Source organism: Haliotis rufescens, unplaced genomic scaffold (genome assembly GCF_023055435.1).
Source record: "Haliotis rufescens isolate VD_foot unplaced genomic scaffold, xgHalRufe1.0.p SCAF_1, whole genome shotgun sequence".
In the NCBI taxonomy this organism is placed as follows: domain Eukaryota; kingdom Metazoa; phylum Mollusca; class Gastropoda; order Lepetellida; family Haliotidae; genus Haliotis; species Haliotis rufescens.
Genome location: NW_025963779.1, coordinates 90,028,963 through 90,052,752, shown reverse-complemented (window position 1 = coordinate 90,052,752; position 23,790 = coordinate 90,028,963).

The following is a 23,790-nucleotide window of genomic DNA, read 5'->3' as shown; positions in this document are numbered from 1 at the left end:
AAATTACTAAAACTGTCGGGCAAAGGAAAGTATACACCATTGTTTAATGATGGCTTAAACTGTAACAAACAAACTCGTTTTTCGATGGTGGTGTATCTGATACTGGTATCATTGTTGTGTTTTGACCTTAAGTTTGCAGTGTTTCAGGTAACGTTTTAATAACGATCGTAGTTGTTTCGTCGCATCCAATTTTCCAGGGTTTCTTTAGCCCGGTAGTTAATGTTCAGTGCATAACGAGATCAAGACAGTGCCTCCAACGAACGTCAGTAGTCAGTATGTTGTGGCCTTCGCAAACAAAACTGATACGCGTCTGTCAAACAAAGTAATAAATTTCTGAAATCGCTTGTCACATCGTAATGATTCAAAGGAATAAAAGCGACAAAACCCTTTCTATATTCATGAGAAATAATCTACCAATCGAGGATTCCGACTACATGGTACATCTATTTATGAATCACTATACAACAGCGATAATACCAGATGTTCGCAAACCAGCATGACATTCTCACATCCCCCGCCAGGACAGACCCTGACCCGGACCCTGACCGCGAAACTCACCTGGAAATTGTTTTAAAGTGTCCAATATTTTCAAAGCCTATTGTTTATGTCAGAATATAGCATATATGCACTTTGTTCTATTAAATATCAACACCTAAACTAAACATCTAAACTATATATATAAACTAAATACATGTATGTATATTTCTTACAAGCTAAACTCCACAAAATAAGTACTACATTTTACAATACTTTTTATTTTCTGATGAAAAGAAAACACTCATGAAAATTATATAGCATGTATGTCTTTTGAAGAATAAATAAGATAGAAATTGTTTTCTCCTAGCGGTATGCCAAGAAGCAAGGTGATTATGTGCCCCTAGGTGGCGTGATAAAGGCAGTATACAAGGGGTTGTACAATTTTGAATTGTTCTCTCTCACTTACTGTGCAGGCACGGCCTCACACTTGCTTCTTCAAAACGAATACAGAAGCCAAGCTAGACGCCATGTTGGAACAGCTCAATTCGAACAGAGCAGAGTCTCAGTCCTGTCTTAATGAGAAGATTTGTTCATGAAGGGAAGAGTTCATACAGACGTCAAAGGATTTAAACAATCTGAGAGCAGAAAAAGATTATACCTGGTCACGAGAAGTAGGATACAATTCAACTTTCTCTCAAGATTCTCTCAAGAAAATTTTGGCAGTTTATTCAATCTCCACGTCAGCCGGAAGCAGAAGCTTTCTTGACGGGATGAATTCTTTAGGCGAGGTGAGATGAAATGGGGTGTAACGTCGCTTTCTAGATTATTGTACTTACATAGCGGCGTGCGTGCTCGCGGCTGCTTGTACTAGTCCGGACTAATGCCGATTTAATAGTGCTAGCCCACTGAGATAACATAGTTTAACATGAAAACCCCGCTCGGACATAGTATACTGACAGTCCTTGTTTTAGCCCCTTATGCCGAGCGACAGGCAGGGGAACAGCAAGTACCATCTGTATATATGACGCCATTAGTTCTGACAGTCCCACAGTTTGCAAACAACTGTAATCATCCAAAATTGAAAGTGAATCACAAACACATGCTTATGATGTAGTCGGAATCGTACAATAGATGCTGCTTGATAGGTGTTTCGTATGATTATGAAAATTATTTTGTGCTAAATTCTTAATTAATTAAGACTGGGGTGCTTGGGGTACTCCAGATGCGAACCAACTAACCGAACCTCCATGGCCGATGCCCTTACAACTCACCCAGCGAGAACCAACTAACCGAACCTCCATGGCCGATGCCCTTACAACTCACCCAGCGAGAACCAACTAACCGAACCTCCATGGCCGATGCCCTTACAACTCACCCAGCGAGAACCAACTAACCGAACCTCCATGGCCGATGCCCTTACAACTCACCCAACGAGAACCAACTAACCGAACCTCCATGGCCGATGCCCTTACAACTCACCCAGCGAGAACCAACTAACCGAACCTCCATGGCCGATGCCCTTAAAACTCACCCAGCGAGAACCAACTAACCGAACCTCCATGGCCGATGCCCTTAAAACTCACCCAGCGCGGACATTCATCCACACACACTCTGTCGCCACCGTAGCTTAAATACCGTCACTTGTTTTGTTGCCTGAACCAATAATGAAGCAATTACATCTGACCTAAATGTTTATCCATCCATCCATCCATCCATCCATCCATCCATCCATCCATAAACCACCCTGCCTGTCTGTCTGCCTGTCTGTCTGTCTGTCTGTCTGCCTGCCTGCCTGTCTGTCTGGGTGCCTGCCTGCCTGTCTGTCTGTCTGCCTGTCTGTCTGTCTGTCTGTCTGCCTGCCTGCCTGCCTGTCTGTCTGGGTGCCTGCCTGCCTGTCTAAATACCGTCACTTGTTTTGTTGCCTGAACCAATAATGAAGCAATTACATCTGACCTAAATGTTTATCCATCCATCCATCCATCCATCCATCCATCCATCCATCCATAAACCACCCTGCCTGTCTGTCTGCCTGTCTGTCTGTCTGTCTGTCTGCCTGCCTGCCTGTCTGTCTGGGTGCCTGCCTGCCTGTCTGTCTGTCTGCCTGTCTGTCTGTCTGTCTGTCTGCCTGCCTGCCTGCCTGTCTGTCTGGGTGCCTGCCTGCCTGTCTGTCTGTCTGCCTGTCTGTCTGTCTGTCTGTCTGTCTGTCTGTCCGTCTGTCTGGAACAGTTCTCTATTATTTGCGCAGAAAATAAAAGTTTTTACGTTGAAATAGGGACTCGCAGGTGCAGTTCTCATGGGGCAGGGGCACGTGGTCTACACATTACTTCAACTTCGCAGACAAGATGTAGCATTCGTGTCAATTATCCAATTTCATTACAGCTGACCAAGCTAATTCAGTACGTACCCTATGATTTGAAATGCCAATCGCGTTCACGTGTACAGAAAGTAGATGTATTTGTTAGCATGTGTAAGCATATCGTCGAAACAAAATCCTGTCAGAACGATACACACATTAATACAAATTTTATTCCGAAGGATCGACCACACGGTCTACATTTTTCTTCTCGTGTAACAGTTCTCACAGTTTGAAGATGACGCATTGTAATTAGTGTCTGGAATTGATGGAATACTCGTTAACTGTCAACAAGGGATCACTCATATTTGTTTATAGCACCATCTTCCTCAAATGCAACCATGACGTCAACAAAAAAACATTATTTGAATCATACATAGGTTTCTTAGCATAAACAGTAAAAGACGATTTACTGAAACTGCCTATTCGATAAATTCCTTATCGACAGGTGGGGGCACGGGTGGCCCAGTCGTCTAAGGCGCCGCGATTCGCTGTGCAGAGTTGCGTCCCTTGGGCACGCCAGAAAGCTATGATTGTGGGTTCGAATCCCGATTCGCCCCGATTATGTTTCTAGTTTTGTCAGCACCATACCCGTGCTCGTGGGTTTCACCGAAGTGGTAAACGTCCGAGACCTGCATCACTTCGGGCTTTCCTCCCACATTAAGCTGCCACGCCGCGATATAACTGGAATACTGTTAAAAGCGGCGTTAAACCCCACTCACTCACTCACTCCTTATCGACAGGTAAACTCATAATAGTCAAAATGCAATGAAAAGCATATGCTTCGAAATGGTCCAAGCAGATAATACTACAGATTGGATTTAGATTATGAAGTCTACCACCACGAGTCAATGATATAATATGGGTATTTCTCCTATTCATATCATATAAATAAATAGTGCATCGAAGGTGATATATGGGTATTTCTCCCCTCATACCATATAAATAAATAGTGCATTAAAGGTAATATATGGGTATTTCTCCCCTCATACCATATGAATAAATAATGCATTGCAGGTAATATATGGGTATTTCTCCCCTCATACCATATAAATAAATAGTGCAGTGAAGGTAATATAGGGTACTTCTCCCCTCTTATCATATACATATATAATGCATCGTAGAGAATATATGTGTATTTCTCCCCCTCATACCATATACGTGTAGTGTATTGTAGAGAATATATATGTTATTCGCCCCCTCATACAATATATATGTAGTGTGTTGAAGGTAGTATTATATGGATACTTCTCCCCCTATTTTATGAATACTGTAGGGTGTAGAACATCCATCAAGTTAGAACCTTGAGGCGCTGTTATATGTGTCCATGGTAACCATTGACCGAGTGACGTCACTCGCACGTGGCGTCGTCCGTCTCCAACACTTCAGGACCTCAAGCACCCTCTTCCTGAACGACCGATTACACATCACATACATCCAGAAGTTCACAGAGAAGTTCAACTGTTCCATCACCTGAAACAGTTCATATAAGTACTGGATATATCAAATATAGCCAGCTATCATCTATCACGAACTCAAATCAATTTCCTAAATGTAAATGACGAACAGATATATTCCCTTGGTGTTAACAGGTTTTCACTGTCAGTCATTGTTTAATGCTTGATCTTAACTTGCGCTTGGTATTTATAAATGTACTTCTTGAATTTTTACCATGCATGGAAAACTTGTGGATATGACTGACTGAAGAGTACACTTTAATGGGCCCCTTTTGCGGTTAATGGGTAGGAATCTCGGGGAAACGGAATTACTTGGAGCTTCCATACAAGGTTCCCAGTAAGGGGCTTGTTTGTTATTTGAACACGATCTGAATTACACACAATAAATAAAATTGCTAGTTTAGGCAATGTGGAGAATGTTGTAATCTCAAATGTCAAGAATTTTACTTATTTCAGTGGGTTTACAGAAGTCACCGATAAGCCACCACGCTTATTAAGACTATTGTTTATTAAGAACACAGTTATGAAACAGAACCTATCACTGAATCTTTTTGAAAGAAACCTATATGTAACACATGTAATGACTAAAATCAAAACGGTGTTAAAATTTCCTCACTCACTCTGTGAATAGAAAAAAACCTCGTCCTTTCAATACCATACATGTGCTGTCGGTTTCCGTAAACTACACTACCTGGCAAAAGAAAGTATACACCCATGTTTGATACCGCTAAAATATGAAAATAGCAAGAAATCGTCATTCGATAGTGATGTATTTGATATCATTTGGTATCATAGTTGAGTTTTGGACCTTAAGTTACAGTTTTTAGGCGACTGTTATAGCCTAGTAAAGTTTTGATAACGTCTGTAATGTTTTGGGCAAATAAAATGTTCAAGTGTATACTTTCTTTTGCTCGGCATATCCCCTTAAATTTCTCAGTTTAAACGTTTGAAGTGACGTAGTAATGACTTGTTCAAACCTGTAACACAGCTCTTGTGATGATCATGGCAAGATGCTTAGTTTCATAAAAATTTATGTTAAGAGAGAAACAGACATTGTGAACGATGGCCGTAGGGGTGACGAGAACGATGTAGGCGAAAGTGACGCCGAGCAACATGGCGGTCGTGCGAGTAATCTCCAAAGACATGTTGTCGTCACCACTCTTTTTGAAGAGCTGTCTTCGCATCCTCATCTGGTTTATGAGCTTGTAACAAATAGATGGAGTCAGGATGAGGAGAATTGCAGCTGGAATCACAGAGAACACGGCTGACCCCGTTACCAAGTAAACCCGGGCGAGGACAGCGGTGTCAGGGGTGGCGTAATTAGGAATACAGATACCGTTGACTATTACTGTCGAGAAGGTCCAGAACCCAGTGAAGGTAAAGGTCGCACTCGTTATGGCGAGGACAACGATCATTGTGTTTCGTTTGGTGCATATTATTCCTGCTTTTAAGGGGAGCCAAACAGCAATAAAGCGTTCTGCACATATGACAACGATGAACCAGGACGACGCGATTTTGGATCCTTTGTGCACGATGAAGAAGAGGTGGCAGCCAACCTCAGAAAGGGCTCGAATGTCAAACCCAATGAGTTCTCTGACGAAGAGTTTGCTGAAGGGGAATACGATGCTGTACGTGGAGTCGGAGATAGCCAGGGCAATGAGGAAGATACTGCAGGGTGAGCTCCAGAACTTTTTACTCGTCATTACAATCACTGTAAGGCAGTTGCCCGTCAGACTGACGACCAATAGTACAGGCACCGTGCAATATCCCACGTATCTGATGACCGTGTTTACTGTGGACTCTTTAGGTCCTGCTGGTGGGGCATCCTGCCCTTTAGTACATTCACCATTGTCATTACTGTGCGTGCAATTGCACAAAGATGTAGACGAATTTGTATTACTGGTGATGTTTTCGAATCCATTTGAAAGTGTCACGTTGGTAATGGTTTTGTTTTTTCCACACGAAGTGTGTTTATTTGTGGTGTTCATTCTTTGATTATCCTCATCAGTAAATAGCTCAGAAGCGTCGTTGGAGAAATCATCAGCTTTTATTCTAACGCAGGTTTGAAGAGTTAGGATGAGACCAAGCAGAAGGCAGCGCATCCTGAAAGTACATACCAGATGCAAAGTATCTTAATGACTATTGGTTTCTTTTGAGAATACGTATAATCCTAAAATCAAAACAGAAACGCTTAAGTGACATGAAAGAAATAAGCACATAAACGATACCAACATATTAATGACATTGTTGGAATCAACAAAACGCAGCATTAATCAAACAGACCACCTACGTTTGTAAATGTTTGCATTCTTTTGGAATGAAATGTTTGTAGCCAACACTTGCGGTAAAACTCTACATTGAAGTTCGCAGTTATGCCGTGTACAAGCATGTAGACATATTTAATGCTACGAACAAATGCTTTTAACTTTTATGTCATGATGTTCTTTTGTATTCGATGTGACCTCAAAGGGGGTTGAAGTCACGCAAAACAACTGTCCCCACTCAGAGGGCATGTCGGACCACATCACTCAAAGTATGTTATTCCTACCATAGTTTTAATCGAAATGTACGGTTCAATTTTAATTGTCGGCTTAACCTACTAGCATTCGCAAGTAGTAAATCCTGCTGACTAAACAGTCACAGGCTGCTGACTAGTAGAGGTACCGTACGTCCCTATGGTCTCTAGTACGGCGTCCTAACTTTGGTTGCCTGTGATCTTTAGCCTGGTATTATTATATATTATGAATAGTGATATCATTTTATAGTTACATACTAGTTTTGAGTTCAAATTTGTGATACTGTTACTATTGTCAAAAAAGATTAATTATAATATACATTCTAAATGTATCTTATATGATATATTTTTTTATTTGACGTTTACACGATATAGGGCTTTCCCCTTGGACGAGAGGTCGGTCACATGACTGCGAAATTGACGTTCATAAGTGTATGAATGACAAAATTTGACGTTCAGACGTTTTTCACGAGACCATGTTCTTTAAATGGCGTAAACACTAACAGACTACTTCCACATTCCTGGGGAAACCCACGGGAATTCCCTAGCACGAAAACATACAGATACGTTCTTTCTGATCATTTAGAACCTTTAATCTTGAACTCAGCGTTTCAGTATACATTGGAAAAGTCATAGAGTTTGACTGCCTGATTGTTCACGAATATCATCCTAATGAACGGCCAATCATATTGAACAAAACGGAGAAATGTACATCGAAAACAATCGTAGTATCGACTCGGTCCGTGATAGTGAAAGTGAAAGTGAAAGTGAAAGTGAAAGCTCCGACGTTCATACAGTTTGGACCTCACTCTATGAAGGTTCATACTCCAATGAACTCACACAATTGAAAGTCAATTCTTAAATATAGCAACTGTATGGCTTAAAGATAGCCGATGTCGTCTAAGCTGAACTGACTCGGGCGGTCGGGTAGCCTAGTGGTTAAAGCGTTCGCTCGTCACGCCGAAGACCCGGGTTCGATTCCCGACATGGGTACAATGTGTGAAGCCCATTGGTGTTCCCCGCCGTGATATTGCTGGAATATTGCTAAAAGCGGCGTAAAACCATACTCACTCACTGAACTCACTCATTAAAATTGGGTTTTATGGGGAATTGCTAATCATATAATATGATGTAATATGATCTATGACGTAGGGACGCGTCCCTTTACGTTTTCCATCTAAAAAAGTGAATACATTTTCCATTTGTTAACACACTTCCTGAGGCACAGACACTTGAGTCAGACAGTAGATAGTGATAGTCAAAAAGTGTTAAACTACATCTTCCTTTCTATTCTCAGCTTCACCTGTTGCCATTATATAGCAGGTGCTCTGGGTAATATACGATTTCAGAGAACTATGAGTCACATAAATTTCAGAACAGGTTGTAGGCATGGCAGACAAACTGAGGATCATGATAGTTTCGAACCATTCGATAACCATATCCTTGCACATCTAGGGGAAGCAACCATGCATATCCAACTGCGGCGCCTTAGACCACTGTGTCACTTACTACACACACGCGTCTTTATTTCAACAAGGCCAGGGCCTGTGACGATGGATTAGACAAGGCCTTAAGCAACCCAAGCTTGTTTTAAGAGGCGACTAACGGGATCGGATGGTCAGATTTGCTGCTCATGATATCAATCACTGGATAGTTTGGTTCAGACTCAATTATCTACAGACCGCCGTCACGTAACTTAAATGTTGCTGAATGAGTCGTTCAAACAAACAAACAAACAAACAAACACATACATTAAAGACATATATTCACAGATTCTGCCTTAATAAACATATTCTTAATGTAATGTCTGCGTATACACCATGTGCCCTGGTGCCGGAAATGATTGTTACTTCCCGAAAACGAAAACGATTCTCAAATAGAAACGCAGGTAAATGTAGGATATGTTATTCTGCGACATGGTTGAAGGCTGTCGGCATGGTGATATAAGGGAGCAGTTTGATGTCGGATAAAGGTCTATGTAACTGTAAACTGGTAGTATAAACTTGAATATGAGAATCACTGCATAGCCAAGAGCATCCAACACTTTGATAAATATTATCGACAAAATATTATTAGGAATTGATTGTGAAGGATGGCAAAGAATTAACAAACCAAGCATAAATAAGATTCATTTTCAAATTTACTGATGTGCATGCTATTTTGTTATTTTGTCTTTTTGGAATGTTCACATAACTGTTTGTTACAGAGAATGAGAGTTGCAGCTTATACACGTTTGAACTGTACTGACAGTAATTGTTGCTGAGTTTCAACTAGTATTATAAGGGTAAGGCTATTTTTCAGGGCATTATCATTTGCAGAAGCCCGAGGTCTTCCATGAACTGGCCGACGAAGGAGGGCAGTTGAAAAGACCGAGGTTTTTTAACCGGTTTTTGAAACATTTACAACAATACCGGTTTTTGAAACATTTGCTGCAATCAACACGAATGTCACTGACCCACTTTTACAAATATGGAAACCTCATAGAACAAACCAGATGACGTTACTATTGAACGTGACCTTACCTATCCCTATCCTATGACGTCACCTTCGTCACGATATGGCTGAAATATTGCCGATGTGACGTAAAGCATTAACTCACTCACTCACTATGACGTCACCTAACAACGGGTGTGATAATTTCCCGTCGTCAAGCAATATGAGGGCATTATCAAGTTACAGTGGCCCGCTCATTTTTGATAACATGCAGGCGGTTTAATGATAATTCTATCCATTTTAGCCATACATTGTAATATAACTGATTAAGAGGTGAGGTGAACTGGGGTTTAACGTAGTATTCACGATTACATGTGACTGTTTTAAACCAACCTCAATACCCTGGCTATAAACGTAAACCAAATGTGTGTCACATAAATGTTTTTATTCTTTTAGTTATTCTGCCATTTGAAGCTCGGTAGCACAACATGTAGTTCTTGGGATGTTTTAGTTGTGTAGTCACAGAAACAAATACAGCGAGGGCCCTTTAAACACGGTCCTTGCAGAACGGTAACCTCGCGCGCCATTTGGTTATTGTAGTGAAGGTCTAGCTATATACACACATTACTCAGTACGCATATATATTTACACACAGGGAATACTCAGAATAGTGTTCAACATCTATATTTTTACAGGGGGGCAATACTCAGTACTGTCCCTGTGTATCTACGATTGCGACTATTATCATGTGCTTATGAATCACTATTAAGTAGTGTTGATAGCGAGTGTTCGCGAAAAGGTTGCACCCGTTACAAACACATGCAAAGGCAAGTTAAGTGAAGGAATTGCATCATTAATTTGTTTGTTGTTTAACGCCGCACTCAGCAATACTCTACATATATGACGGCGGTCTGTAAGTAATCAAGTCTGGCCGCGACAATCCAGTGATCGACATTATGAGCATTGATCTACGCAATTGGAATACGATGACATGCATCAACCAAGTCAGTGAGTCTGACCAAATGTGTACCATAGAACTGTTTGAAAGCTTTACTGACGCCTTGAATGTTGCAACCTTGATCAAACAATTTTTTAACAAGAGTCGTATGACGCTCTTTGAATTATTCGTAGAAAGCGCATGCTTGTTTGTACCTCATGTGAAATGTAGACACCATGGGCTGGAGCTGCAGGAGTTATGCTCGACATAAAGGGAAAGTCATGATCCCACTTGTCATACAGTCATGTGGAGAGTGTTTTTGACCCCTGAATCCTTATGCATAGATTCATACATGAAACAGACGAGGGAGTTGGCTATTTGATGATTATAGACCGATATCAGATCAACGGTATACCTGAAACTTAAGTTAAACATCTTGGTCAGTTTTACATGTTTAACGCTTATCAAGAAAAGACAAACAACCGTGTTGGAGAATAGGTCAACATTGAATTGACAATAAATCCTTAATGTGTTAAAACAATGTAAAAATACCTCCCTAACTAACATGTACAACATGAAATCATAATTGTACTAGTTGCTCAGGATAGAGGTTATACTGTGTTAATACTTGTTTGAGGTGGCTAAGCTCAGCAGTTAGATGTTGCTTCGTAGAACAGATGTTGTGAGCTCGTCTTGCTAAGGTTGACACAATTCCTTTCTTGACTTGAGGTGGATGATTGGAGACATAGTGTATATATTGATCTGTGTGGGTAACTTTCCGATGAACAGTTCCGATGTTCGAGTACATCAAAGAAGGGGAGCTGTCGATTGGTTTCTTCCTCCATGGTGAACTGCATTCGTGGGTTTGGGGAATTCAGGTGGTCCAACAGTGTTCTGGGGTCATTGTTGGGTTGTAGGATGACAAAGGTGTCATCAACTTTGCGGAACCAGCAGAGAACACAGTTAAAGCCACAGGGAAACCACCATCCAACCACAAGCTAGAACCATCAGGAGGAGTGTACCACATTCCGTGCAATTGTGGACAAGCTTACATAGGAGAAACATCTTGGCCCCTCAAAACCCGAATAAAAGAACATCAAAGCCCAGTCTCTAAAGATAACTCTAAATCAGACCACATCCGTGACAACAGAAGACACAGCATTCAGTGGGAGAGAGTCACAACCCTCACCACCAACCTCAAAGACTTCAAGATCAGGAAACTACAAGAAGCCATCGACATCAAAAGACTCAAGCCGTCAATTAACCGTGACCAAGGCTATTACAAACCCCCGGCGTACTATCAACTCATCAAAGACCCCAATCAGCCATAATCCCGTTGTTTATATTCCTGGCTTCATCCTTTGTTTATGTCACTGACTTAAGCGATGAGTGTCATCACTACCCTTGTGTATACATAGCAGGCTTCCCTACTCCAGTATAACACTGTCTATTCTACTGCATAAACATTGCCTCCTACTTGTATATATACTTGCCAACCACACTATGTGTACTAACTCACCTCCCCAAAACAACACTCCCACTCCACCACTACTCACCACAACACACGCTCTCCAACTCTCCAACACAAATATTCGCAGGACGACGACCTCACTTTTTGCTAGTTTGTTTTCATACGACACAGGGGGTCGTCGTCCTGCGAATGAACCGTATGAAGTTCATTGAAACTGACTACACAAAACATCCGGTATATAAATTGGATATATGTTATTGGAAAACAGCTTCCTGCAGGACAGGTCGCTATCAGTTAAAATAGGGAAAAATCAATTTGATCCTATGTCACTGGACAATGGCACGCCACAAGGCAGCATAATAAGCCCAACCCTGTTTAACATCATGATCAATGATCTTTTTCATCATGTCAACTCTTCTACCCAAACTTCTAAATTCGCTGATGACGGAGCAATATTGGTAAAGCACAGAGATATTTCACAAATCCGAAAACAACTCCAGTTAGCCCTGGACGGAGTACATCAATAGTGCAATAAATGGGGGTTTACCCTTGCAAGTGAAAAAAACTGTTGGAGTTCTATTCAAACGCCGGGGGAAAGATGCTATGATACCTCGTGTCTCCATAAAAGGCAGACCAATCAAATTCGAAAAGTCCCCAATATTTCTTTTGTTGATCCTTGATCAACACCTCACATGCTGCAAACATATAGAATATGTGGAAAACAGATGTCAAAAAGACCTGACCGTATTACGGACAATGTCAGGCACATCTTGGGGCACATCGAGGGACGCTCAGCGGGACCTCTACAAATCACTTATCAGATCAAAAATAGACTATGATTGTGAGGTGTTTCACTCAGCATCAAATACTGTCTTGAGCCGCCTAGACAGAATACAATACAAAGCCCTAATGCTGACCACAGGCGCAGCAACAGGCACTTCGCTAGAAGCACTGCAAGTAGAAACGGGATAACTCCCATTGAAGAGAGCAGGCAATATTATCGTTCTGGGGACGAACATCAAACCCTTTGGTTAAAAAGATATGGCAAGACAAAAACAGTCGAAAAGCCATCTGGGATATTAGTACGTGAACTCAAGTCACAATTGTGATGACATTCAGCCTCCAGAAAGTCACTACAAAGGGTTACACCCTCCTTTGACTTTAAAAACTCCCAAAGCTGACATTGCTTTAACATCAGAAGTCACTAAAAAAGAAAACCCAACCCTACTACGATAGTTGCTATCTCTAAAACTCAAACTACCAAGGACAGCTGGGCCCATATATACACTGATGGATCCAAGAATCCTATGAACAACAGTGCTGGTTACGGGATCCAAATCAGGTTCGCCTGCCTGATGGTCAGTTAGTATTCACTGCTGAATTGGAGACAATTCATCACGTACTCAAACTCATACCGGAACTTCCGTAAGCAAAGACTCGCTAAGTACCAAACACAGTCAACAATATTCTATAAGAATATACAAGACCAAGGGCAACAGGTGGAGCTGTGTTGGATCCCCTCTCACATAGATATTCATGGAAATGAAAAAGCAGACTCACTGGAGAAGCTAGCTCTAGACAAAGCGGAGATACAGCCTATTCCCTTTAGTAAACTAGAGATGAAAATCAAAATCAAAGCCTCTATAGACCAAAGATGGCAAGCCCAGTGGGACGCAAGTAAGATCGGCAGATGGCTTTACAAAAATCAACCCAAGATCCAATGAAAGCCAAACTAATACTCACGCCTCAGACTCGTCACAAAAATCACCATGACAAGGTTTGTTCATCTTGCAATCAGGGTGAATCCATTGCTCACGTGTTACTGGAATGTCAAGACCACGCCCCAGCATTGGCTCGGTCAAAACAAAATTGTAGTTAGATCCGCTATCTGTTCCTAGATCTCCTAGAGCCAAGCGATGCAATAGCGAAGGCCAAACTAACTCTATTTCTGAGAGATGGACAGCTACTCGAACGTATATAAACAGGGCAGCCAAGGATAATAATGAAATTATATCAATATACGAAAATAGAAATCATATCAATACATAAAAAGAAATTATGCGAATACCAAACACACAATAGATATGTGTACCCTACTCACACACATGAGTCCCAAAGAGGGACAGGTCAGCCGAAATTGCTTAGGCAGAAGGCGACCTCTTAAACACTTAATGCAACAACAACGTAGGAAAGAGTTGGTGGCCTGATAATCGACAAACGATGCGTCAAAACGCAGCCATTGTCGATTTGCAATATCTTAAATGGTATTGTTTTCACGCTTGTTAAAGAATGTCATGGAGGAAAACAGTAAAGCAAAATGCACATGCAAATAATGGTATTCGTAACGCGTGGTAGTGGCTATAAAAAGGCAAGAATAAGCCAATAATTTGTCATTCAATTGTCAACATTTTTCAAGTTCGAAAATGCCGAGACTCAGCGCTGCCGATCGGAACATCGCCATAGGCCGTATCCAAAGAGGGGGAATCGCAGTCTTATGTTATACACCACTTCAACGTCCACCGAAGCACATTTTGCCGCCTTTGGGACCGATACACACAGTTCAATTCCACTGCAGACCGTCCGAGAACCGGCCGACCAAGAGTAACTGCCCCAGCACAGGATCGCTACATTCGACTGTTCCACCTAGGTCATCGCAATGCCACAGATACGGAGCCTGCAGAAGGCAGCCCTGGTTTCAGGAGGATATCGGACCAGACTGTCAGGAACCATCTTCGCGAGGCTGGAATCCGACCAAGAAGACCAGTTCTCCCTGTTTTGCAACAGGTCCATCGATAGCGACGCTACAGCCTTGGAATTTGAGAAACTGGAGCCGAGTGTGGTTTAGTGATGAATCACAATTTCTTCTTCGCCAGCGAGATGGAAAACAACGTGTTTATCGTCGTCGAAATGACCGTTTTGCCCCACATTGTGTATGCCATTCGACAATTTCGGTGGCGGTAGTGTCATTAAGTGCGTGATGGGGAGATGGGGAGGGGGGGAGGGGGGGAGGGGGGGGGGGGGGGGAGGGTCATATCCTACACCAGGAGATCTGACTTGGTTGTGATTTGACAGCAAATCACTACATGGATCAAATTCTACAACCTCACCTTCCAATCATTAACCGCCAGAGGGAGCCGATTCAACAGGACAACGCTCCACCGCACACAGCTCGTGTCACGGTAGACTTCCCCATAATGCCAACATCAACGCCTTGCCCTGGCCGTCAAGATATCCAGATCTCAGCACAATCGAACACCTCTGGGATGAACTCGATCGACGTGTACGTCAACGGCAGAACACGCCGCAGACACTCCCACAACTGTCCAACGCGTTACATGCAAATGGCGCAGAATTCCGATGGACAGAATTCGTACACTTATCCAGTCAGTGCCGAGGAGATGCAGAGACGTGATTGCTGCCCGGGGCGGTCACACGAGATACGAGTTCAGCGCCACCTTGTGGCCTTATGTGACATGAAAATGAACAGTTTTCAATGCCTTTGTACAACGACAACATGTGACTATCGAGCTTCAACACTTCATATTTGTATCTATGATATTGAATTACATATAATTAATTATATATTAATTTCAAAATTTACAGTATATAGCCGTCGTATGAAATAATGTTTAAAAAGTCTCAGTTCGAGTCTCATACACGCATATAATTGCTAATATCTGTTTTTGTTTGAAAACGAACAAATATCAACATCTATTTTCTATGCGTATCCTCCAGATTGACAGAGTTCAATCTTGTATCTGTCAACTGCTTTTTCATATATCAAATTACTATCAACAGTTAGAAACATAGCTTCTTGGTCTGTCTGTGTTCGAAACGCTTTTACAACAACTTAAATGAGAAAAATAAGTGTTTTGTGTAATAAGGCTCTGTGTCCCACCTCTCAGGAAATGTTCTGGCGAAATTCGAAATTCTATACGTCAAGGCACATGGTAGTTTGAAGTGTCTGAGGCACCTTATCACGCAAAGTTTCGTCCCTTAGCCGTGCAATGATTCGCCGAATTTGGAACCAAATCACAAGTAAGCCCCGATTGGTTAGTTGGTAATCACAATACTCCCGTGCATGTGTTTCACCGAGGCAGTACACATCTACGACCTGCGTGTACTTGGGACTTTCCTGTCCTGCATAATATTGCCATAATAGCTGGTATAACTTTTCACTACTCTTGAGAACTGAACAAGTAAGACGACCGCGCATTCATGTGACCAACACAAGTTGTATAACAATTAACGGAAATGATCGCATTGATTTGATATTTTAAAAAAAGCATTTGAGAGAAAAAACAAGAAAGAACATTATAAATCACTGTTTTGCCGCATCGAATCTTCTTAAATTCATAAAATGCATTTACTATGTTTACTGTTTGTATTAAAAACAGTAACCTAATTTCTGCTAGACGTTGTGCTGCAAAAATGATAAAAGGCTATCGCCCGTTGTATTTATGTGGTTTTGTCTTGCTGACTCTGGCTAGCTGTCATCTTGTCATTGATGTGCTGACTGTCTTGCTGATAATAATACTTAATTTTTCCTTTTCATAAAAGATCAAATATGAATTGAAGGCGATTCTGTGGTCAAAGGGTTAAGTGTTGTAAAAACCGACGGCCATGACGGTCGAGTTGTAAAATGTTACTTGGAGTGTCTTTGTTCTCGACGCCGTCGATCCGTCTAGAAATCTCAAGATGGACGAGAGATTATCCAACTTATATACTGAAACGCAAAAGAAACGTCACCCCAAGTAACATTGCATGAAAAGTGAGTAATTTTTGTCAAAGTTTCTAAAATTTAACATTACCTTCTCCTGAAAAATGAAATTTGATGATAAAAAACAAAGTAGATGACAATATAACCGATCGCCCAAACGCATCACGGCAACGGCCATGGTAACCCGACGCTCGTGAGTTCTGTGCAAAATGAAATGCACATGCGTTCGCCCCTGTCTTGCCCTATAAAAATCCACCGAGATCGGATAACATTCATTCGTTATTGAATTGCTACCACATGCCAAGATTGACAAGAAATGAGCGACACCAAGCCCTTGGGCGATTGTAAGCTGGACAAACCGCCCGGCAAGTAGCCAATGCATTTCAAGTCCACGTAAGGACCATATACAGGCTCCAGCAACGGTACCAGACCACCAACACTACAGATGACCGACCACGTAGTGGAAGACCAAGGGTCACCACCGGACGTCAGGATCGTCAGATTGTGCGACAACATCTTCAAGATCGCTTTGTTACTGCTGCGGAAACTGCTCAACAGATCATGGGGACACACCAGCGACACATAAGTGCGGACACCGTGTGTCGTCGATTGGCGAGCAGACACCTTCACTATCACAGGCGCCATAAATAGTGGATAAGAGTCCTCTTCTCAGACGAGAGCCGTTACTGTATCTCAACTGCAGATGGCAGAGAGAGAGAGAGAGAGAGAGAGAGAGAAAGAGCGAGAGAGAGAGAGAGAGCGAAAGAGAGAGAGAGAGAGAGAGAGAAAGTCTGACAACGCCATGGGGAACGTTATTCGGATGCTTGTGTTGTTGAGAGAGACTCGTGGGGTGGTCCGAGCATCATGGTGTGGGGTGGAATTGCTCTTACACAGAGGGTCGGCCCTGTGGTCTTCCAGAACATCGGTCCAAGGAGAGGCAATGGTGTCACAGCAGCTCGGTATATTGATCAAGTCTTGAGACCACACGCCATACCTCATTTGGCACGTCGCCGCAACTACGAGTTTCAGCATGATAACGCCCATGCCAACACTGCGAGAGCAACAAGAGACTTCCACCAGCAGAATGGTATCAGAACCATGGAGTGGCCTGCCCTCAGTCCCGATTTATATCCCATTGAGCACTTGTGGGACGAGATTCAAAGACGGCTGAATGACGTCCGACCAAGGCCGACAACTGCAGCTGAACTCCTCAGAGTGTGTGCTCAAGAGCCTATGGCCTTCATCAACCGCCTCATCCATTCAATGTATCGACGTTGCACGACAGTCATCAATGCACATTGCGGACACACGAGATACTGACTTGTGATGTCATTTTCTCAGAGACTAGAATTGTTTTACTTTAAGAACATTTGACACTTTAATTTCAACCTTGATGATTAGTTTTGCCAAGTTTCGTTTCGAATATGTCTTAAAGTATGTTTACAGTGTTTGGACAAATATCCATGGTGACGTTTCTTTTGCGGTTCAGTATATTTGTAACACAAATGGACATGGAAGTAAGGGCAAATCCAATAATCATGGACAAAACCTCTCGCAATCCTGCGTGGTTACGTAATTATAGGACTTTTTAAAAAGCGGTTTCAACCCCATCCAATCCAATCCCAACCAAACCCAGGTAAATACGTGGTCAATGAGCGTCAACAAAACACTTATTGCAAATCTCACCTTTCTCGGTCAGTATACATTATTATAACATTGGCTTAATGCCCCTTAGTAGTATATGACAAGCAATCATAGCATACAAAGACATACCATGTACAAGCTGACACTATTCACACATTTAACTTTCAAATTACTTTGTCAAGCGTTTTTAAGATTTGAAATATAAGTGTTAATTGGGGTAATAAGTCACACAGAGGATGTTATTTCGCCATTCCCTGTCAATGTCCGTGCAGCCGCCATAGAGTTTAAAGGTGGCGCGAGAGCTTAAAGCGTTTGCTCGTCACGCCGAAGACCCGGGTTCGATTCCCCATGTGTGAAGCCCATTGTCCCCGGCCGTGATATTGCTGGAATATTTCAAAAAACGGCGTAATACCACACTCACTCCTTCTTTTCGAAGGCGTCAACCATTGTTCATTTTATTATCAACCATTTGAATACTGCCGAAACAGATTCCATTTTGAGTTCAAGTCCAAAATATGCTGAAAGTTATATGAGTGACTCCCTGAAAATGTGTGATGACACCAGGTGTTCGCGAAAAGCGTAAGCACGTCCTGCCCTACCGGTAGCACCCGGCACTCACACAATTCGCAAAAGAAAGTCAGCGTTTGTTTGTTGCCTGATACCGCACAGCAATTTGCATAAAAATATCTAACTGTAAATCACAATCGTGTCTACTTTGTGAAGGGGAGATGCATAAAACATCAAGATTAGCTAGCCACTGTATGTAAATGCCAGTGAGCCCTCGAGATATAATAGCTACGGATACATATATATCGAGACAAAGGCAACTTACCTGCACTGAGAAGTTGTTTCCTCACAGGAGATGACACGCGGCGAGGCGTTGTGTGTATCTGAAGTGTCTCCATTAATCGATGGCGTATTTTGTTTGGCCGGCAGATCAGTTAGCATTCGATATCTTCCACAGAAATGGTTGGACCAATCAGTATCATCTTTTTTATAGTTTAACACCTGTATTGTGATTGTGAACGTTTATCCGTTTCAACTGGCGATTTTGTTTTAGTATTTTCACTTATAGTAGGGTAAAAGAAAACACAATTCAAAAGACATTTTACAATCGCACCTTTTATTTTTCTCTTGTGTTGTGAATCAAATAACACAAACCCCCTATATAGCCACGATTGTCAAAATTGGAGCTTAGTTGACAAGGAGATGTTTACAGAGATCTTGATCTAAACCATGACCTTATCTGACCTAAACCATGGCCCTATCAAAGTTTTGCTTTGACCCAAAGATAAAGAGGGGAGTGGGAGTGGGGGTGGGGGTGGGGTGGGTGGTGGTTGATATGAACCTAACTCACTCGGGGAATGTTTTCTAGTCATGACATATTTTTGAGAAAGCGGAACGGGCGATCTTTTTGTTCCAAGGGACAATAATTCCCCTTTCGAAATGATATACGCGACGGTCCAGCCTGTAGCTTTCTGTCTGGTTCCCGGATTAATGCGCGCTGTGACAAGTGGCTAGTGACATGTAGAGACGGAGCCAAGCTAAAGCGTTACCCTGTTGCACCTTCATTCAACAACGGTCGTTTACAACTGAATATGTTTAACTAGCACATATTTTCTAGTGATTATTAGTTTAAAATATCAACATTTATTGAATCTTCAACTAACACACGAGTTGTCATTAGGCGAAAGTTGCCCATGGGCGAGACTATTTTCCTTTGCTCATTACTCATGTTTTTTCTTTAACAGATACATACAGGTTCGTCTACAACCATCATGACACATGATTCAACTCATTTTAACTTAACTCAACTAATTTGTGGCATTATTAAAACATTTGGTTTGGCCCATGGGCGAGAATATTTTCCTTTGCTCAAAACTCTTTGGCAAATACATAATGGTTTGTCTACAAGCATCATGACACATGATTCAACTAATTTGTGACGTTATTAAAATATTTAGCCCAAGGGTGAAAAAAGGTTTGACCTATTTGAAATCTTTTTCAATTTGTTTTCACCATTTTCCCTATAACCTTTTATGCATGTTTATGTTGCTTATTCTTTTCGCTCATGTTCTCAACTATTATAAAACTCTTTAATGTTTCTCATTCCTAATCTAACGTTATAACATTTCAGATCATTACCATCATCTAATACACAGAAGATGACACCAAGGTTTTATGGTCTTTGTGGTCTTAAAATTGATTGTATTAGTCTTCAAATCTTATGTCCAATGCATACTTTCACAAAAAGGTCTGTTAGCTGATATAAGGAATGTAACACCCAGATGATTTTCCAGTTGACGTACTTACTGTTTTTTTGTTTTTTTTAAATCAAATATGAGGACTGTATACGACATACGTCAGTCTGTTGGTATGGTAGCTGTCGCAGACAGATTGATAGCCGCTGTTACGTGCGTCACGTGGCTTGTTTTTTCATGTGCCATGCCGAGCCCGTGCAAATTAGCCAAGCGTGTGACACGCAGTAGTCAGTCGATGTGCACGTGCCGAGTCCGTGCAGTTAACCCAGGTTTGCAAGAAACTAGACCTGTCCCAGTCGTGAGCTCAGTTTTTTTATGACTAAGGACATAATCTTAATATAATTCTTTATTTTATCTGTCTATTTTTGTTTTATATTTATCTATTACTTCTGTTGACACAATATGTTATGAAAACATATCTTGTATTATTTCCCTCTCAGTTAGTTTCTCATTACTCTCACAAAACTATGGTGACCTTTCTTTTCACTGTTCAACTTACAAATATTTATCACTTACATTTTCCCAATGAAATCCTTGTGTTTTACTGCCCCTATAGTGCAAATATATATATTGAGTCAAATTAAAAACTTCACATTTTTAAAAGTAATCCCATATAAGATATACAACGGACAAATGTATCAGAGAAGGTAATTTTTAATCATTAATGTCCAAAGAAGGATTTTAATTAACTTTTGTAACCATAATTTGTTCCAAGCACCTACGGTATTCGGTAATAACATCAACAGTTTAAATCATAAGTCCCATGCACGAGAATATGATGGCACACAAGTTCAGTAGCGTGTATGGCCACCATGTGCGTTGACAACTGCCACACAACGCCTCCACATGGACCTTGTGATGCTTGTGAACACATGACTGGGAAGACGACGCCATTGTTGTTGCAAAATGGTGCCAAGATCTTGCAAATTCTGTGGTTGGTTCTGGAGAGTGCGCAGACTTCTGCCAAGAGCATCCCAGACGTGTTCGATGGGATTGAGGTCGGGAGACCTTGACGGCCAGTCCATGACGTTGACTCCCGCATTCTGAAGGAAATTCCTTGTCAAAACTGCTGTGTGGGGTCTTACATTGTCGTGTTGGAAGATCAAACCGGGTCCATGTGCTACCATAAAAGGCAGAAGTTCTGGTGCCAGTACCTGGTCGCGGTAAGCAGCAGCGTCGAGGTCGCCACGGATGACAAGAAGCCTGGAACGTGCATTGCCACAGAAAGCACCCCACAACCATGACACTTCCGCCTCGAAATCTGTCAACTTCCTGTACACAACACTGGGCGTAACGTTCATGACGGCGACTCCACACCCTCGCCTTATCATCAGCAAATCGAAGATTAAATCGGGATTCATCACTGAAGACGACTTGATTCCAATTCCTCTGAGTCCATCGTAAGTGTTGCTGTGCCCACAATTGACGTTGACGTCTGTGTAATTGAGTCAGAATCGGCCCGCAGTATGGCCGTCGTGCTTGAAGGCGAGCAGTTCTCAGACGGTTTCGAACAGTTTGCGCACTCAGTCTACCCCTAAACAGTTCATTTCTGGTTGATGTAGCCGTCAAAAATCGGTTAAGACGTGCAGACGTAAGACAATCTGACGATCCTCTGCATGTGACGTCACACGTGGTCGACCTGGCCGAGGGCGATCAGCGGTGCTGTAGACGCGTCTGTAAATCATAAACAGTCCGTCGACTACAACCCATCGTCCTTGCGACTTCAGCTACGGACGTTCCCGTCTGCAACATGCCGATGGCACGTTCACGTTGCACATTTGAAAGGCGTGGCGTGACAAATGGCAGTAAAGACTTCTGTTTTCTTGTGTTTTTCTTTTTTTGTTAATGACTGCTAACAAGTATGGCTGAAAACACGTGCGGTATTATGGCCACGTTACCAGTTGCACGTGAAAAACCACTTTTGCCACTATAGTGCTGTGCACATGATTTTGATCGATTCACCTGCAAAAAAACGGGTGTTATCTGAAGACAATATGTGGCCATTACTGTTTAAATACACAATAAGGGCCCACAATGATAACTGGTCAAAATGTTACAATTTTACGATTGTGAAGTTTTTAATTTGGTTCAGTATATTACCTCGTATATCCTCACTGTTATTTCCAAATGTATTTTTGAAGACGTCTTTACACTTTCAGTTCCAATCACTGATTGTTTGTCTGTATATAATACTTGGCTTGAAATGAACTTCGACGATGGGGGTTGATATTGTACATTACAGGCAGTCGGTGGGCATATCTGCAACAACGATGTGCTCAAAGAACACGCACACATTCCATAATTGTTTACATTTTTGTAATACGGGTATTCTATATAGATCACATCGCCTCTACCACGTTATCCTGCAGATGATTATGTTCCTCTACTGTAGAGATAACCACCCAAATCCAGGCCCTCATAGACTATCAGATCTGAACATAGTTCAACTAAATGTACGCAGTCTTAAGGATAAGATGGACCCCATAGCTATTGAATTTCAATACCATGATATTATCTGTATTACAGAAACATGGTTACATCCTGGCAATCCGGATAGCCAAGTCTCTATTCCTGGTTATCATTTACCGTTTAGACTTGATCGCAACACTAGAGGTGGAGGGGTTGCAATATATGTCAGGAATAGTTTACACGTTAAACACATGAACCAATTAACTCTAATTGGACTTGAGGCTATCCAAGTCATATCCAAAAATTGAAGTGTATCAATTGGAATTTTTTATAGAGCAGACAAAAGGAACTCATACAAGGGATCTCATTGACAAATCGATAGGTAATGCCATAGACCTTAATATTGATACAATTATAACAGGAGATTTTAACATTGAAATTCTTGGAGTAAATGAACAAAAAATTGAATATCTACAATCGTCATATGGTTTGAAACAGACAATCTCTGAGCCAACAGAAATAACCTACCTTTCTAGTACGCTACTAGATTTGATCTTTGTATCACGTTATAGTATTGTAACGACCTTGGTGTGCTGGACCCTGTTTGTAGTGATCATAGTCCTGTGTACGTAGGAATCAATATTCCTAAACCAAATGTTTTCCATATACCAGAAAAATATTTTATTATTATCTTATCGATGTTGATGGGTTATTAGTAGATCTCAATGGTAATGAGTGGAACGAGTTAATTAATAGCAATTGCGTAGATGATGCAGTTACAGAAGTCACTTCAATACTTTGTAAAAGCTACGACGTTCACGTCCCCGATAAAAGTATTATGGTAAAAAGTAAGGCCAATCCGTGGATGAACAATGATATCCGTTGTTTAATGCGTAAACGCAGCCGTAAACATAAAACTGCAAAAAGAGAAACTATCCCTCGGATTGGAAAACCTTAAGACAATTACGAAATCAAGTTGTCACCTTTGTTAGAATTGCAAATCAAAATTACTGCAAAAAATAGATGAAAAAAATAATAATTCCCGAGGTTCTAAAACGTGGTGGAGTTTGGCGAAGCGCTTTCTAAAAAAACAAAAATCCAAATACTCTCTTT